Source organism: Pseudophryne corroboree, chromosome 4, assembly GCF_028390025.1.
Source record: "Pseudophryne corroboree isolate aPseCor3 chromosome 4, aPseCor3.hap2, whole genome shotgun sequence".
NCBI classification, from domain to species: Eukaryota; Metazoa; Chordata; class Amphibia; order Anura; family Myobatrachidae; genus Pseudophryne; species Pseudophryne corroboree.
Genome location: NC_086447.1, coordinates 118,173,552 through 118,193,218, shown reverse-complemented (window position 1 = coordinate 118,193,218; position 19,667 = coordinate 118,173,552).

Below are 19,667 nucleotides of genomic sequence, written 5' to 3'. Positions count from 1 at the left end.
TCAGCAGACTCCTAAACTACTAGTATGAAGAAGATAGAAAAAAAAAACCCACCACAGGTAGGTATACAATTATGGACGATCACTGACGACACAGAGGTAGCCACAGCCGTGGACTACCGTACTGCGTCTGCTAGTATAGAGATGATAATGATATAAAAAATATATATATATCACTACTGCAGGTATATATAATATAATGACGGACCTGCTGGACACTGTCAGCAGACTCCTAAACTACTAGTATGAAGAAGATAGAAAAAAAAACCCCACCACAGGTAGGTATACAATTATGGACGATCACTGATGACACAGAGGAAGCCACAGCCGTGGACTACCGTACTGCGTCTGCTAGTATAGAGATGATAATGATATAAAAAATATATATATATCACTACTGCAGGTATATATAATATAATGACGGACCTGCTGGACACTATCAGCAGACTCCTAAACTACTAGTATGAAGAAGATAGAAAAAAAAAACCACCACAGGTAGGTATACAATTATGGACGAGCACTGACGACACAGAGGTAGCCACAGCCGTGGACTACCGTACTGCGTCTGCTAATATAGAGATGATAATGATATAAAAAATATATATAGATCACTACTGCAGGTATATATAATATAATGACGGACCTGCTGGACACTGTCAGCAGACTCCTAAACTACTAGTATGAAGAAGATAGAAAAAAAAACCCCACCACAGGTAGGTATACAATTATGGACGAGCACTGACGACACAGAGGTAGCCACAGCCGTGGACTACCGTACTGCGTCTGCTAATATAGAGATGATAATGATATAAAAAATATATATATATATCACTACTGCAGGTATATATAATATAATTACGGACCTGCTGGACACTGTCAGCAGACTCCTAAACTACTAGTATGAAGAAGATAGAAAAAAAAAAAACCACCACAGGTAGGTATACAATTATGGACGAGCACTGACGACACAGAGGTAGCCACAGCCGTGGACTACCGTACTGCGTCTGCTAGTATAGAGATGATAATGATATAAAAAAAATATATATATCACTACTGCAGGTATATATAATATAATGACGGACCTGCTGGACACTGTCAGCAGACTCCTAAACTACTAGTATGAAGAAGATAGAAAAAAAAAACCCCACCACAGGTAGGTATACAATTATGGACGAGCACTGACGACACAGAGGTAGCCACAGCCGTGGACTACCGTACTGCGTCTGCTAATATAGAGATGATAAAGATGATAGAGATGAACAAAAAAAATATAACACTACTGCAGGTAAATATTTATATAATATAATGAATGACGGACCTGCTGGACACTGTCAGCAGAATGCGTTTATAGAATAAAAAAAAAAAACACCACAGGAGTGTTTAACTTTTTCAGGCAGACAATATACTGGTGGTCACTGGTCAGTCACACTGGCAGCAAAAGTGTGCACTGTACTCCTGCTATAACTGCACCCCAGTCTCCCCCACAATTCAGCTGTGTGAGCAGTGAGCACTCAGCACAGTCAGATATACATAGATGATATTATCATGCAGCACACTGAGGCTGAGCACAGATATGGTATGTGACTGTGTATCGTTTTTTTTCAGGCAGAGAACGGATTATATTAAATAATAAAGTGGTCAGTCACTAGTAACTAACTATCAGCAAAACTCTGCACTCTGAGTACTCCTAATGCTCCCCAAAATTACTAAGTAATCAACTCAAGTGTCTCTATCTATTCTAACGGAGAGGACGCCAGCCACGTCCTCTCCCTATCAATCTCAATGCACGTGTGAAAATGGCGGCGACGCGCGGCTCCTTATATAGAATCCGAGTCTCGCGATAGAATACGAGCCTCGCGAGAATCCGACAGCGGGATGATGACGTTCGGGCGCGCTCGGGTTAGCCGAGCAAGGCGGGAAGATCCGAGTCTGCCTCGGACCCGTGTAAAAAGGCTGAAGTTCGGGGGGGTTCGGATTCCGAGGAACCGAACCCGCTCATCTCTACTCTGGACTAACCTCACAACATCTCTCCAGTTCTGAGCATCAGGAACGTAACACAGTCTCTGTCTTTAGTTTTATAATTCCGCCTTTTGTTTTTCTCCTTTCACTTATAAACCTAAAAAAAAGTTTTGCCCCCTTTACCCACTGACTGGGCCATTTTCTCCTCAGCTTGTGCCTTTGCTCATCTGATTACCTTCTTAGGGGTATATGCAATTGCGGTCGAATTCCCGAAAATGTCTTGTCTGCATGTCTGCAGTGGTAAAAATGCGGCAATTCGACAAAAGTATATTCAATTGAAGAATTTGGATTCAACTTTAGTGCTTTTCGACAGTAATAACGTCAATTTCCTTCCGCCTCACTTTGCTGGCGGAATCTAATAAAAAAAAATTAAAACATGTTTTTTTGTGTTTTTTTTTATTACTAATAGCATATCTATTTATATTAGAAGGGATTATGTACTTGGTTTGTCTATTAGAGGGACACAAGTATTATTTTTATATTTTTTAAAAGTTTTTTTTTTTTTAAATGACTAAAATAGAGAGAGCATGGTTTTTAGTGGGAATGGGTTAAAATCAGGAAAAAAAATGTGTGGGGTCCCCCCTCCTAAGCATAACCAGCCTCGGGCTCTTTGAGCCGGTCCTGGTTGCCAAAATACGGGGGGGGAAATGACAGGGGATCCCCCGTATTTTAACAACCAGCACCGGGCTCTGCGCCTGGTCCTGGTGCAAAAAATACGGGGGACAAAAAGAGTAGGGGTCCACCGTATTTTTTGTACCAGCACCGGGATCCACTAGCTGGACAGATAATGCCACAGCCGAGGGACACTTTTATACCGCTCCCTGCGGCCGTGGCATTAAATACCCAAGTAGTCACCCCTGGCCGGGGTACCCTGGAGGAGTGGGGACCCCTTCAATCAAGGGGTCCCCCCCCAGCCACCCAAGGGCCAGGGGTGAAGCCCGAGGCTGTGCCCCCCATCCAAGGGCTGCGGATGGGGGGCTGATAGCCTTGAGTAAAATGAAAGAATATTATTTTTTGCAGAAGAACTACAAGTCCCAGCAAGCCTCCCCCACAAGCTGGTACTTGGAGAACCACAAGTACCAGCATGCAGGGGGGAACGGGCCCGCTGGTACCTGTAGTTCTACTGCAAAAAAAATACCCAAATAAAAACAGGACACGCACACCTTGAAAGTACAACTTTATTACATACATGTCGACACACACACATACTTACCTATGTTGACACGACGTTCGGTCCACTTGTCCAAGTAGAATCCACGGGGTGTACCTGAAAATAAAATTATACTCACCTAAATCCAGTGTCCAGTGATATTTGTAATCCATGTACTTGGCAAAATAAAAAAACGCATTTACCCGATCCACACGGACTGAAAGGGGTCCCATGTTTACACATGGACCCCTTTCCCCGAATGCTGACACCCCCTGTGACTCCTGTCACAGAGGGTCCCTTCAGGCAATCAGGGAGCGCCACGTCGTGGCACTCTCCTGATTGCCTGTGCGCGTCTGTGGTGACAGAAGCGCATCGCACAGCTCCTCCATTATATTCAATGGTGGGAACTTTGCGGTCAGCGGTGAGGTTACCCGCGGTTATTTTTACGCCGCAATTTAGATGTGAGTTTGGATACACTCCTCCCAGCTTTAAATCCCCTGCATTTTAAATCTGCCTCCACCCCCCCCCCCCCCCCACCCCCACCCCCCATGCAATGCAAAATGGTTTTTGCCAAAGTATAAGTGTGAGGGGGTTTTTTTTTTTTTGTTTTGTTAAATCATACCTACTGTAAATGTGATTTCTCTGTCGAATGAATGTAAGGGAGATGTCTTTGTGTGTATAACATTATGTGGGTGTACAGAATGGATGGCTGACATAAAACCTAAATAGTATTACTTGTTATAAAATTCCCATGTAATATTCATAAGCCTCAGTAGTACGAGTTATGCAACATGGGCCACTACATCTAACATTACAGATATTTGCATTGAAGGCGTATTAATTGTTCTTAGTACTTCAGCTTACTTTATGTTTATTGTATGCGGGAGATGGGAAGACGAGATAGGAAAAGAGAAGGTGGTCATCTTGTGATGATGTGATACAGTAAGTAGCAGTGACTTAATGTAATTAACGCCACTTGCTCTTTACTGAGTTAGGTGGTGCTTGATAACTGCCCTGCATCATGTCTCCTAATAGGAATGTGCCCTCTGGTAGAATTGTCTGCTCTCTCTGGAGTCCAGGAAGCCTCCACCTGATTTGGCTGCCTCCCAGCATCTGGGGCATCTTTTTTTTTAAGGACATGCATCTTAGTCACAACACAAAAGTGCTGATTAATGTGATATATGACACTTGTACAGTATATTGTGTGTGACTGAGACTGTATACGGAGCACAACAGAAAAAGCTTTCTTTTATTGGGAAAAAGCTGCAGCTGTTACATTTTAGCACTTCGTATACAGACTCAGAGACTCAGTCATACAAACAGTGGTCGAAGTGGGCCGGTATGCGGCGGTATAGCATACCGGAACTTCGACACACCCGGAAGTCTTTCTTTTTTTTTTAATAGCAGTGACACCCATGTGGAAGGGGAGGCAGCATGCGAGTGCGCTTTCAGGAAGGGGAGGCGCTGGCAGCGCTCACAGGAAGAGCCTGGTGCAGTCAGTGAGGAAGCCGCGCTCATGTGAGCTGCTCCTCCCAGCCACCCTCTTCTCACTGTCAGCTACAGCGGGGTGGTTGTCGGCTGGCTTAGAACTCCGCTCCCCGGGTCCACCTCCATGTCTCTGGGGCTGCAGCGTACACACAGCCATCGGACACCAATCACTGCCCACACTCCGCCGCGCTGCCCCACAGCACAACATAGCTGTGCAGCTCCCATCTCTGCCGGTTTACCTGTCCTTAGCCCACTACTAAAAGTCATTCCTGCTTTTTTTATTAACTGTGCCATGCACTGCTTTCTCCGTCCCACCTGCAGGGCAAGCCAATTCCAGAAATTTCTCCCAGTTGTCAATGGCTCCCCTGCAGCTGCTTGCCAGATCATTTCAGTTCATATAGAGGATCCTTTGGATTATCTATCCATCTATCTGTACTTTTTTTTAGACCGTAGGGGCCCCCTTGTCTTAAGTGCCCAGGTCCCCTGGAGCCTTAATCCGGCTCTGGCTGGGCTGGACAGCAGGACACCCATCTCCGCTGCCACAGTGCACACATCCGGGTGTCAGCTGGAGATGGCTTAGGCTGCAGACTCCATGTAGCGGCGGGGCGGGTGAGCGACACAGCGCCGTGTGCGTGTCATAAAGTGTGTCATGTGCTGTGTAAGTGCGTCGGAGTGTGGTGTGTGACTGGTCACCAGGCGCTGTGTAGAGGTGTTTGTGGGCACTGTCCCTGCCAGTCTTTGGGTGTCACCTCTGTGCCCTGTCCTGTGTGACTTCCTATCATGCAGTGAGTCGGCAGTGGCTGCGGGGTGTATGTGGTTGCACCCAGTGCTCGAAGTGGGCCAGTATACACCGGTATGGCACTGAAAAACCCCCGCCGATGCCGCCGTCTTTCAAATTCCGCGCTGGAACCGGCAGCCACTCCTGATTGGCTGCTGGTCCGTGGCAGATTTTAAATGGTGAACGCTGCCCTGGGCCTTCTCCTCACTGCCGCCTTTGCCCAAATCTTCCTCATCGCCACCGCTGCCCAGGGCCTTCTCCGCACCGCCGCCCATGTCCTCCTCATCGCCGCCACTGCCCAGGGCCTTCTATGCACCACCGCCGCCCACGTCCTCCTCACTGCCGCCGCTGGCAAGGGCATTCTCCTCCTCACCGTCACTGACTACAGCCTCTGCACTGCCGCCGACCACAGGTACTGGCCCCTATGTCCCTCTGTCACTGCTGTGCCTCATCCTGTCACTCTGTCTGTCACTTTCTCTGTCCCGGCTGTCACTCTCTCTGTCCCTGCTGTCACTCCCTGTTACTGTCCCTGCTGTCACTCTCCCTGTCACTGTCCCTGCTGTCACTCTCTCTGTAACTGTCCCTGCTGTCACTCTCCCTGTCCCTTAACCACTTAACTGACGATTTATTTCGCCGAAAACCGCTCCGAAATTGTCGGGGGGTTTTATGAGTGAATTAGGTGAAGAACATGACTTTAACCCTCTCCCAAATGATTTTAGTTAAAAAAAAAAAAAGGAGAAAATTTTTTTTCTATTATTTTTACCCCAAAACATCGAAACATCGAACGGGAACATCGCGACCATCAGAACATCGTGACCATCGCGGCTTTCATTTTGAAAGCCGGACAGCCTGCAGGTATATAGGGAGGGGGTCTGGGGGTGGCTTGGGAGGGTTCATTTACTCTCCCCAGCGGCTGCCATTGTCTGCAGCCGCTGGAGGGGGGGGATCCTGCCGTGCTGACCGATCAGCAGTGATCAGCAGCACGGCAGACACAGGGGGAGAGTGCAGGGAGGCAGAGGGACCTTCCGGTCCCTCTGACAGCAGCAGCGGAGGGAAGTTTCTCTTCCCTGCCGCTGCTAACACTCTCTATCTGACTGGTCACATCCTGTGCAACCAGGTCAGATAGAGCACTTGCAGGCATGGTCGCATCTGATGCGACCTTGCCAGGCAAGTGGTTTATTGTGGATTATACCGTGTTGCATAATGTGAATTGTGGATCATACCATGTTGCATAATGTGAATTGTGGATCATACCGTGTTGCATAATGTGAATTGTGGATCATACCATGTTGCATAATGTGAATTGTGGATCATACCATGTTGCATAATGTGAATTGTGGATCATACCGTGTTGCATAATGTGAATTGTGGATCATACCGTGTTGCATAATGTGAATTGTGGATCATACCGTGTTGCATAATGTGAATTGTGGATCATACCGTGTTGCATAATGTGAATTGTGGATCATACCGTGTTGCATAATGTGAATTGTGGATCATACCATGTTGCATAATGTGAATTGTAGATCATATCAGATGGCATGATGTGAATTGTGGATCATACCGTGTTGCATAATGTGAATTGTGGATCATACCGTGTTGCATAATGTGAATTGTGGATCATACCGTGTTGCATAATGTGAATTGTAGATCATACCATGTTGCATAATGTGAATTGTGGATCATACCGTGTTGCATATTGTGAATTGTGGATCATACCGTATTGCAAAATGTGAATTGTGGATCATACCGTATTGCATAATGTGAATTGTGGATCATACCATGTTGCATAATGTGAATTGTGGATCATACCGTGTTGCATAATTTGAATTGTGGATCATACCGTGTTGCATTATGTGAATTGTGGATCATACCATGTTGCATATTGTGAATTGTGGATCATACCGTATTGCAAAATGTGAATTGTGGATCATACCGTATTGCAAAATGTGAATTGTGGATCATATCAGGTGGCATGATGTGAATTTTGGATCATACTGTGTTGCATAATGTGAATTGTGGATCATACCGTATTGCATAATGGGAATTTTGGATCATACCGTGTTGCATAATGTGAATTGTAGATCATATCGTGTGGCTTAATGTGACTTTTTGGTTCATTCTGTGTGGGGTACTGTGAATTTTTGCTCATTCCGTGGAAATTTTGGCTCATTCAGTGTGGCGTAATGTGTAAGGGACACCAGTACTAGACAGTATAAGGGTTCCTATTATTGTGGCGCATAACGTGTATAAGGGGTATATGGTGTGGGACACTACACTTAAGGCCATGCCCATTTTCAGTGACCACGCCCCTTTTCCGGAGCGCACACACCTACGGCACATGCATAATTACAAACTTCACTTTTCCATACCCCCACTTCATAATTTCCACTTCGACCACTACATACACAGATATACAAATGTCACATATCAGATTAATCAGCACAGTCTATGGATCGCATTGCTACTTACTCGCATTATCGACACAAAAAAAGAGTGCTGACACTCACAGAGTCTAACGGGACCTGACGTGAAAGTGGGGCTGTTTGGTACAAATGCAGCAATGATGTACATGATTTGCAAGAAATGCCTGGATCTAAAAGCTGTGAAATTATAGAAGAAACAAATGCCACAGGGAGCCTATAATGTGAGAGGTAGTGTGTTAATAAGGCAATTATCAATATATTGGCAATAATAACATTTGTGTCAAGATAAAGCTATATTATTTTTTGCTGTAATACTGTTAGCAGTATAGTGCAGTATTTGCATAAACAGCTTGAGAAATTCAGTGCATTGAGAGATCAGAAATTATTTTGGGTTCCAACACACAAGCATTGTACAGTATTAAGAAAGACTTTATATGTCGGACATTCATATATATTTTTTACCTCCTTTTTTGTACAAGGTCCAGGTCCAAGAAACCCCAATCTCTAATCACTGTCTGTCACTTTGTCAAGATCAGCACTCACTTGAGCCTGCATGACATGGGCCTGTCCTTAAGTTAGTAAAAAATACAAAACCACAACCATCTGGCCTGTTGATTACACACACACACCAATGTATCTCTCCCACTCACTATTAACTTTCCAAATATAACTGCTAATGTTTTTTTCAGGAGCAGCTCATTCCAAGTAGGAAACCTTACGTTCTCCATATGTTTCCCATTCACTCCCAGTTTTTATTACCAAATAACACATACTGTGCATGTAGCATGTATTTAGTAAATCCACAGGCAAAATGGATCCGATAAGAATCACAGAGATTTTGACAAATCAGCTGGACCCCAGATACCTCAATCTGGAACTGTTATATGTAGTAGTAGTAGTTATGTCAGTACTCACGGTTAATAACACAATTAAAGCCACCACCACAAAGGAGTAATTCAGGGCCCGTACATTCTCCTGTACAGAGTTATTAGTATTTCACACTTAATTTCACATAAGTATATATCATGGGCCTCTGAGGCTTTTAAGCTAATCAAAGAACAAAGAAAAATACTCTAGAATTAAAGGTGGTTTATTAGAAAAATATTTCCAAGGCTTACAAATAATGATTTTCTTTTTTAAACAATTAGCCATACAGTACAGGTTATTTATTGTGCACCAGCTTTCATGAAAGTGACAGGAAAGAAAATAAGAAAATCACAATGTCACATGCAGTACATCAACGGTGAAATGCAACTGACATGTAAAAGGTCACAAGAAAGTACATGGAACAAGTCAGCGTGGCAATACATTGAAAAAATTCTCACAGATTCCTTAACCATTTATCCCTATATGAACATCGGAGTAGTATGTGGTTTGCTTGCACCCCTGAATAATGCTAGGTACACATCAGGACAACCGGCAATGGTGCCGATGGTTGGGGCGATTTCCCTTCACCCTGAACCATCACAGATTGCTGGTACACATTACACAATTTAATGAACACTGCTACAATCTCTCATTCTGTCCTTCATTAGTATGCATAGTTGCACACAAAATATTGTATGATTGACCGTCCAGCACGGTCAATCAAACATTCTCATATGCCATAAATGAGAGCGCGCAATTGAGGATACAATCCAGATGATGTAGACGTTTTGTCATTCCACTATGACAAACCGTCCCAATATCATCTTAGTGTGTACTCGGCCTTAGGCCTTGAGTGTGTATCCGGCATGCTATAATAGGATAGGGGTCATATTCTATTAGGAGACAGCAAGAAATATACTTTAAAACCTCAAAAATGTAACCATTCATTGCTGTACAATTTAAGAAGAGCCTATTCTGCAGAATTAAATTTAGCAGTAGATTAATGTTTCCCTTTCCAGTGTTCTGGACTTTTCACATAATTAAGCACCTGATGATTTAGTTCTAGATAGACTGTCTTGCAGGGATCAGTAGTTTTGATTTGTAGATCGAACTGTAAAAAGAATAGATTTAAGTAAATGATTCAAAAGTAATGTCTCTTTTGGTTCAGAAAGTCTAATCACTTCACAGAAGCAATGTGGAGAATATGCTGATCTCTAATGGTATAGGTGTGCATTGCTCAGAAAATCCAAGAGATTTACTAAAGGGTGGTTTTGCTTGGGTTTATTAATGGTTCATAAACCATTCAATTCACCAAAGGCAAAACTGCACATTAAAACGCATCATTTCAATACATCTTCTCAATGTATATTCATGGGAAGAATACAATTCATATGTATCAAGCTGTGGCTTGTAAAATTGCATGTCAAACATCAGAATAAAGGAAAGAGCTTGTCATAGACAGAGGTGGATTTAGACCTCATGGGGCCCTAAGCAAAAATCAGTTTTCCTACCCTCCCTCATTCTGCAGGAGACTCCCTGAAATAGTAGCAATCTCCCTCACTCCCTGAATAGTCCATCAATCTCCCTGATTGCACCTTACCCCCATTATGCAGCTGTTACATTCTTGGGGGGAAAAATAAATCAGAGATACATACATTCAAATGGGCTCATCAACGCCATTTCACTGTATTGGTTATAAGGCACAATGGAGCAGATGTATTAAGCCTGGAGAAGTGATAAAGAAGTGATAAGTGAAAGGTGATAACGCACCAGACAAACACTATGGGTTTGAAAATTACAGTTAGGAGCTGATTTGCTGGTGCGTTATCACCTTTCACTTATCACTTCATCACTGCTTTATCACTTCTCCAGGCTTAATACATCTGCCCCAATGATCCCTATGGGTACACCTACATACAGTTTAAATAAGGTTTTTTATTTAAAAACACAATACACAAACAAATCCTGCAAAATATGTGTCTTTTCTTTACAACTTTTGGTGCTCATTTATATTTGGATATGTCATTTTTATGACACGCCTCTCATATATGCTGATACAGTAGGTGTTCCTTTCATAATCTCCCAGAAATGCTTTTTCAAAAGTAGGCAAGTATGGTTTGGGGCCCCCCTCCCTCAATTGAAGGCAATTTCAATCCGCGCCTTTGTGCAGTTACCTTCGGGAGGCGTGCACAGTATGACTCAGATGCATTCTTAGACTAAAAACAACCACTTGCGTCCAATGCCACCACAGTGTACACCTCTGACTCCGGCCCTATATACAGTATATCACTATGCTACCTACCTACACTGTATCCCTGCACCAGATCACTGAACTACCTCCCCACACTGCATCACTACGCTACATCCACTCACAATATCACTACGCTACCTCCCCACACTGCATCCCAGCACTATATCAATGCACTACCTCCACTCACTATATCACTGCAATATGGTATGAGCTGAAATTCACATTACGCCACACTATATGAGCCGAAAGTCACAATATGCCAAATGGTATGAGCCAAAATTCACATTATGCCACACTGTATGAGCCAAAATACACAATACGCCACACAGTATGAGTCAAATTCACATTACGCAACACAGTATGAGTCAAATTTACATTACGATACACAGTATGAGCCAAAATTCACATTACCCCACACAGTATGAACCGAAATTCACAATACACCACACAATTTGAGTCAAATTCACATTACGCCACACAGTATGAGTCAAATTCACATTAAGCTACACAGTATGACTCAAATTCACATTGCGCCACACAGTATGAGTCAAATTCACATTACGTCACACAGTATGAGTCAAATTCACATTACGCCACACAGTATGAGTCAAGTTCACATTATGCCACACAGTATGAGCCAAATACACATTACGCCACACAGTGTGAGCCAAAATTCACATTACGCCACACAGTACAAGTCAAATTCACATTACGCCTCACAGTATGACTCAAATTCACATTACGCCTCACAGTATGACTCAAATTCACATTACGCCACACAGTATGAGTCAAATTCACATCACGCCATACAGTATGAGCCGAAATTCACATTACACCACACAGTATGAGTCAAATTCACATTACGCCACACAGTATGAGCCAAATACACATTATGCCACACAGTGTGAGCCGAAATTCACATTACGCCACACAGTATGAGTTAAATTCACATTATGCCACACAGTATGAGTCAAATTCACATTATGCTACACAGTATGAGTCAAATTCACATTGCGCCACACAGTATGAGTCAAATTCACATTACGCCACACAGTATGAGTCAAATTCACATTACGCCACACAGTATGAGTCAAGTTCACATTATGCCACACAGTATGAGCCAAATACACATTACGCCACACAGTGTGAGCCGAAATTCACATTACGCCACACACATTATGCACGATATAAGATCATTACCTCACATAGTGCAGTTAGAGGTAGAGCCAAGAGGTTTACATGCACTCATAATTAACCTGGGCGTCTGACCATCTGGCGGCCAGTAATACAGTACTGACCAGCATGGCCGGCAACAGAAATCTTGGAGCCCTGTATGCACATCGTGTTGGGGATCCCATCCCTTTTCTGGTAGATACATGTGAATACTATAGCACCAAAGAAAACATACTCAGATTATTTCTAAGTGTAACTCGTACAGTGTGGCCACACAGTGCCCCCAACACATTATGTGACACACATTGTAACATAGTAACATAGTAACTAAGGTTGAAAAAAGACAATTGTCCATCGAGTTCAACCTATTTGTGGTCTCCTATGCAGTCTTATTATAGGACTAGTTATTTTTATGTTAGGACTAGTTAAATTAACTATAATGCGTGCCTACGCACCATAACCCTGAATATCAAACAACTTACAGGATCCAAAACAGCATGGATTTACTGGTGGGAGATCATGCCAAACAAATCTTATTGACTTTTTTGACTCTGTGATGAAAATAATAGATCAAGGGGGAGCTGTAGATGTAGCATATCTAGACTTTAGTAAGGCATTTGACACTGTCCCACATCGCAGACTGCTAAATAAACTTGAAAGCCTGGGGGTGGATTATAAATCAGTTAAATGGATAAGAACCTGGTTGCAGGATAGGAAACAGACAGTCGTAGTTAATGGAGTGCAATCTATGGAGGGAAATGTTACCAGTGGAGTACCCCAGGGATCTGTACTTGGGCCAGTTCTCTTTAATATCTTTGTTGGTGACATTGCAGATGGTATTGAAGGGAAGATATGCCTTTTTGCAGATGATACAAAGATATGCAACAGGGTAGACACACCGGGAGGGGTCAAACAAATGATTAATGACCTAGGTAGGCTTGAGAAATGGTCAAGAACGTGGCAACTACAGTTTAATGCTAAAAAATGCAAAATCATGCACTTGGGTCTCAAAAACCCAAAGGCTAACTATAGTATCAAGGGTACTATAATGGAAACTACTGAGGAGGAAAGAGATTTAGGAGTCACTATTTCAAGTGACTTGAAGGCAGGAAAGCAATGCAACAAAGCAATGAGAAAGGCAAGTCAGATGCTTGGTTGCATAGGGAGAGGAATCAGTAGCAGGAAAAAAGAAGTGATAATGCCACTGTATAGGTCATTGGTACGGCCCCATCTGGAATACTGTGTCCAGTTCTGGAGACCCTATCTCCAGAAGGATATAAATACATTAGAGAGTGTACAAAGAAGGGCAACTAAAATGGTGCATGGCCTACATCACAAAACTTACCCGGAAAGGCTAAAAGATCTTAACATGTATAGTTTGGAGGAGAGAAGGGAAAGGGGGGACATGATAGAAACTTTCAAATATATCAAGGGTCTTAACAAAGTTCAGGAGGGAAACATTCTTCAAAGGAAAAGAAGTATTAGAACTCGAGGGCATACATTGAGACTGGAGGGGGGGAGGTTCAGGGGAAATTTAAGGAAAAATTACTTCACAGAAAGGGTAGTGGATAAGTGGAATAGCCTCCCATCAGAGGTGGTAGAGGCTAAGACTGTAGGGCAATTTAAACATGCTTGGGACAGGCATATGAATATCCTTACAAAGAATTAAGGTTAAAAAAGGGTTGAGATTGCCTAAAGGATAAAATAAAAAAGGGGCAGACTAGATGGGCCAAGTGGTTCTTATCTGCCGTCAAATTCTATGTTTCTATGTTTCTATCTTTATCCAATATGAATTTATCTAACCCATTCTTTAAGGTGTTGACTGAGTCTGCAGTTACTACTCTCTCAGGCAGGAAATTCCAAACACGTATTGTCCTTACTGTGAAAAAACCTTTTCGCCTCAATGTGCGGAAACTCCTCTCCTCTAACCTAAGCGAGTGACCACGTGTTCTCTGTGCTGATCTTATAGAAAACAGGTCCCTCCCAAGCTCTGTGTATTGACCCCTTATATATTTGTAGATGTTGATCATGACCCCTCTTAGTCTCCTCTTTTCCAATGTAAACATGCCTAGCCTTGCAAGCCTTTCCTCATATTCCAGCATCTCCATGCCCTTGATTAGTTTGGTCGCCCGCCTCTGCACCTTTTCTAGCTCCAGGATATCCTTTTTGTAATATGGTACCCAAAATTGCACACAGTATTCAAGATGTGGCCTCACTAGTGATTTATATAATGGGAGTAAAATACTCTCGTCCCTTGCATCAATTACCCGTTTTATGCATGCTAATATCTTATTAGCCTTCTTTGCTGCACTCCTACTTTGGGTACTGCTGCTTAATTTGTTATCTATGTGAACCCCTAAGTCTTTTTCCAGTACAGAATCCCCTAATATTACCCCATTTAGTATGTAGGTGTAATTTTTGGTCTTGCACCCACAGTGCATTACCTTACACTTGTCTGTGTTGAATCTCATTCTCCATTTTGCTGCCCATGTTTTCAGTTTAGTTAAGTCGTTCTGAAGAGACTCAGCATCACCCTCCGTATTTATAACCTTACACAATTTGGTATCGTCTGCGAAAATTGACACCATGCTCTCTAGACCTACTGTTAGGTCGTTGATGAAAATGTTGAACAAAAGTGGTCCAAGTACAGACCCTTCTGACACACCACTTAGTACTTTAGTCCAATTTGAAAATGATCCATTGACCACAATGCGCTGCTCCCTATTATCTAACCAATTACTGACCCAAGTGCATATTGTGCTCCCTAGCCTTATTTCTTGTAGCTTATAGATAAGACACATGTGTGGTACAGTGTCAAAAGCTTTGTCAAAGTCTAAAAAGATTATATCCACCTCCTTACCCTGATCCAGGTTCGCACTTACTGTTTCATAAAAGCCAAGTAAGTTGGTCTGACATGATCTGTCCTTCACAAATCCATGTTGGTTCCTTTTAATGACCTTATTTGCTTCAAGGAACTTTTGAATACTGTCACTTAGAATACCTTCCAATACTTTCCCCACTATAGATGTAAGACTAACTAGTCTATAATTACCTGGTTCAGCTTTGCTCCCCTTTTTAAATATCGGCACTACCTCCGCTATACGCCAGTCCTTGGGAACCATACCCGATTTAACCGAATCCATGAAGATCAAAAATAGAGGTCTTGCTAGTTCAGCGTGCAGCTCCATAAGAACCCTCGGGTGAATTCCATCGGGACCAGGTGACTTATTAATCTTTAACTTTTTTAATCGGTCACAGACTACCTCCTCACACAAATAAGCATTTAGCAGTGGGACATTATCTTTGTTGAGATTTTGCGTTAGACCCAGCATTTGGTCCTCTCTGGTAAATACCATTGAAAAAAACTTGTTTAGTTTGTTTGCTATGTCATTATCATTTTTTATTAAGACTCCCCTCTTGTCCTTTAAACGGCCTATACTGTCCTTCTTTAGTCTCTTACTGTTGATGTTGCTTTGCTTTCCTTTGCTACTAGTCTTTCAGTTTCTACTTTAGCCGCTCTTATTCCTTTCTTACATATTTTGTTACAGTCCTTATAGTGTTGAAATGACTCCGCATCCCCCTCAGATTTGTATTTTTTAAATGCTCATCTTTTTTTGTCCATTAATTCCTTTATATTTTTGTTAAACCACATTGGTTTGGGATTTTTATTCCTTTTTTTGCCTCTGGTGGAGTATTATTAATTAGCAGTGATTTTAATACATCCCATTTCTCTGTAGTATTTTTTCCTTGAAACAGAATTTCCCATTCAGTGTCCCTTAATGCTTCCTTCATTATGTCAAAGTTGGCTTTGCTAAAGTTTAGAGTCCTAGTTGAGCCAGTATAGGACTGCTTATGAAAACTGATATTGAATGTGACCATATTGTGGTCGCTATTACCTATGGGCTCTCCTACTTCAATAATTTGATACCAATTCCCCATTGTTAGTTAATACCAGGTCTAAGATTGCATTGTACCTAGTTGGTTCCTCGATTAATTGAACTAAGTAATTATCATTTAGCGTGTTTAAAAACATATTGACCCTAGCAGTATCACATGAATTGATTTTCCAGTTTATCTCGGGATGGTTAAAGTCTCCCATCACTACTATGTCTCCTACTCCTGCTGCTCTTTCAATTTGGTTCAGTAACAATTCTCGTCAGACACATTAATACCAAGCGGCCTGTAGCATAACCCCAATAATAACTTCTTTATTCCTTTACCCCCGCATGCAATTTCTACCCATAACGTCTCAATAGTATTTACAGTCCCTTCTTGAATATCTTCCCGTATAACAGGTTTTAGAAATGGCTTTATATAAAGACATACCCCTCCAACCCGTTTATTTAGTCTGTCTCTCCTGTACGGCGTGTAACCCTCTAGATTGACTGTCCAATCGTGAGATTCGTCCCACCATGTTTTAGTAATGCCTATAATATCATATTCCCTGCTTGCTGCGAGGATTTATAGTTCCCCCTTTTTACCTGTAAGGATTCTAGCATTTACATACATACAATTGAGATATGTCTTTCCCCTTATGATAGGGACATCGTAATTCTTATGCAGTAAAGATGAATCGTTATCGTCGTTGGATACTGTTATTCTAAAACCCTTTTTAGCTCCAATATTACTACCCTTGCCGTCTGCTCTATTCCTCCCCCCTACTCCTCCCCCGTTTTGTTCACTAACGCCACCCCTGCTATTCTTACTAAATGACCCGTAATTTCTTGCTAAACCCTCCCCCCAGGCACCTAGTTTAAAATCACCTCCTACCTTCTAACCATCCTTCCCCCCAGCACCGCTGCCCCCTCCTCATTCAGGTGCAATCCATCACAACAAAAAAGATGGCACCTGACTGAGAAGTCCGCCCAGTGTTCTAGGAACACAAACCCTTCTTTCCTGCACCAATCCCTAAGCCACACATTTACTTCCCTAATCTCCCTCTGTCTCCCTGGGCTAGTGCGTGGCACGGGTAATAATTCCGAGAATATTACCTTAGATGTCCTTGCCTTAAGTTTCTTGCCTAATTCCCTATAGTCTTTCTTAAGGACATCCCACCTTCCACTAACTTTGTAATTCGTGCCAACGTACACCAAGACCGCTGGGTCGTGCCCAGCCCCTCTCAACAATCTGTCTACCCGGTCTGCGTTGTGCCGCACCCGGGAGACAACAGACCAGACGATAGGGATTGCCCTATTTGTCTTCCTATAGGTCTTCCAGTGCACATTATGACACATTGTAGTGCTGCCAGTACATATTATGTGACATTGTAGTGCTGCCAACACATATTATGACTCATTGTAGGTCTTCCAGTACACATTATGTCACATTGTAGGTCTGCCAGTACATATTATGTCACATTGTAGGTCTTCTAGTACACATTATGTCACATTGTAGTGCTGCCAGTACACAAAATGACACATTGTAAAGCTGCCAGTACACATTATGTCACATTGTAGTGCTGCCAGTACACATTATAGTATGTCACATTGTAGTGCTGCCAGTATACATTATGTCACATAGTAGGTCTGCCAGTACATATTATGACACATTGTAGGTCTGCTAGTACACATTATGTCACATTGTAGTGCTGCCAGTACACATTATAGTATGTCACATTGTAGTGCTGCCAGTATACATTATGTCACCTAGTAGTGCTGCCAGTACATATTATGACACATTGTAGGTCTGCCAGTACACATTAGGACTCATTGTAGTGCTGCCAGTACACATTATGTCACATTTTAGGTCTTCCAGTACACATTATGTCACATTGTAGGTCTGCCAGTACACATTATGTCACATTGTAGGTCTGCCAGTAAACATTATGTCACATTGTAGGTCTGCCAGTAAACATTATGTCACATTGTAGTGCTGCAAGTACACATTATGACTCATTGTAGGTCTTCCAGTACACATTATGTCACATTATAGGTCTTCCAGTACACATTATGACACATTGTAGGTCTGTCAGTACATATTATGTCACATTGTAGTGCTGCCAGTACATATTATGTCACATTGTAGTGCTGCCAGTACACATTATGTCACATTGTAGAGCTGCCAGTACACATTATGACACATTGTAGTGCTGCCGGTACACATTATGACTCATTGTAGGTCTTCCAGTACACATTATGTCACATTATAGGTCTTCCAGTACACATTAATTATGACACATTGTAGGTCTGTCAGTACATATTATGTCACATTGTAGTGCTGCCAGTACATATTATGTCACATTGTAGTGCTGCCAGTACATATTATGTCACATTGTAGGTCTTCCAGTACACATTATGTCACATTGTAGTGCTTTTTCAAATGGATGGAGGTTGCGCTCACAGGGGGAAGGGGTGCTAATGAGTGCTGCTGGACCTGGAGGCGTCCTACCTCCTATAATGGAATTTTACTGGGAATGGTCAGCGCGCTCATTAGTGGAAATGGAGAGATGAAAAAGAGATGTTGCGGAATGGGTGAGATCTATAGGTGTATGGATGTTTGTTTCTGCTTTCTTATGGATATGTATGTAAGGCAATGATCAATCTAAGAGGGGTGTTTAACACTCACTTTATTGTGTATACAGTGTTCAGATGCAGTATGCAGGCTGCTCTTCTATCAGCAACCTCCTTTTAATATGTTACTAGTTCCTTATTGTCGTTCTTTCACCACTGTCAGGTGTGTCCTGCAGACTACCCTTTGCAAGGTATACCTTCCTATTGGTATACCAAATTGAACCCCAGCTCAGGTAAATGTCAGGTGTACCCTGCGGGTCACCTTTACCATAGGAGTGGTGGATGCCTATGTTCCCTCTGAAGCTGTGTCTTAATTCAGTACTTGGGGTGTGTGACCAGTGCGGCGTCCCGCCTGTCAGTAACCTTCCATGTGCAGCACTGAGGTGTGGGGTCGTGGGCTGAGTGGTAGAACCCTAGACAAAGGCATCCGTGCTGAAACGACAATAAGGAACTAGTAACATATTAAAAGGAGGTTGCTGATAGAAGAGCAGCCTGCATACTGCATCTGAACACTGTATACACAATAAAGTGAGTGTTAAACACCCCTCTTAGATTGATCATTGCCTTACATACATATCCATAAGAAAGCAGAATCAAACATCCATACACCTATAGATCTCACCCATTCCGCAACACCTCTTTTTCATCTCTCCATTTCCACTAATGAGCGCGCTGACCATTCCCAGTAAAATTACATTGTAGTGCTGCCAGTACACATTATGTCACATTGTAGGTAGTGATGAGCGGGTTCGGTTCCTCGGAATCCGAACCCCCCCGAACTTCACCCTTTTTACACGGGTCCGAGGCAGACTCGGATCCTCCCGCCTTGCTTGGTTAACCCGAGCGCGCCCGAACGTCATAATCCCGCTGTCGGATTCTCGCGAGATTCGAATTCTATATAAGGAGCCGCGCGTCGTCGCCATTTTTCACTCGTGCATTGGAAATGATAGTGAGAGGACGTGGCTGGCGTCCTCTCACTTTGTTTCAGGGGGCTGCAGTGCAAATATCT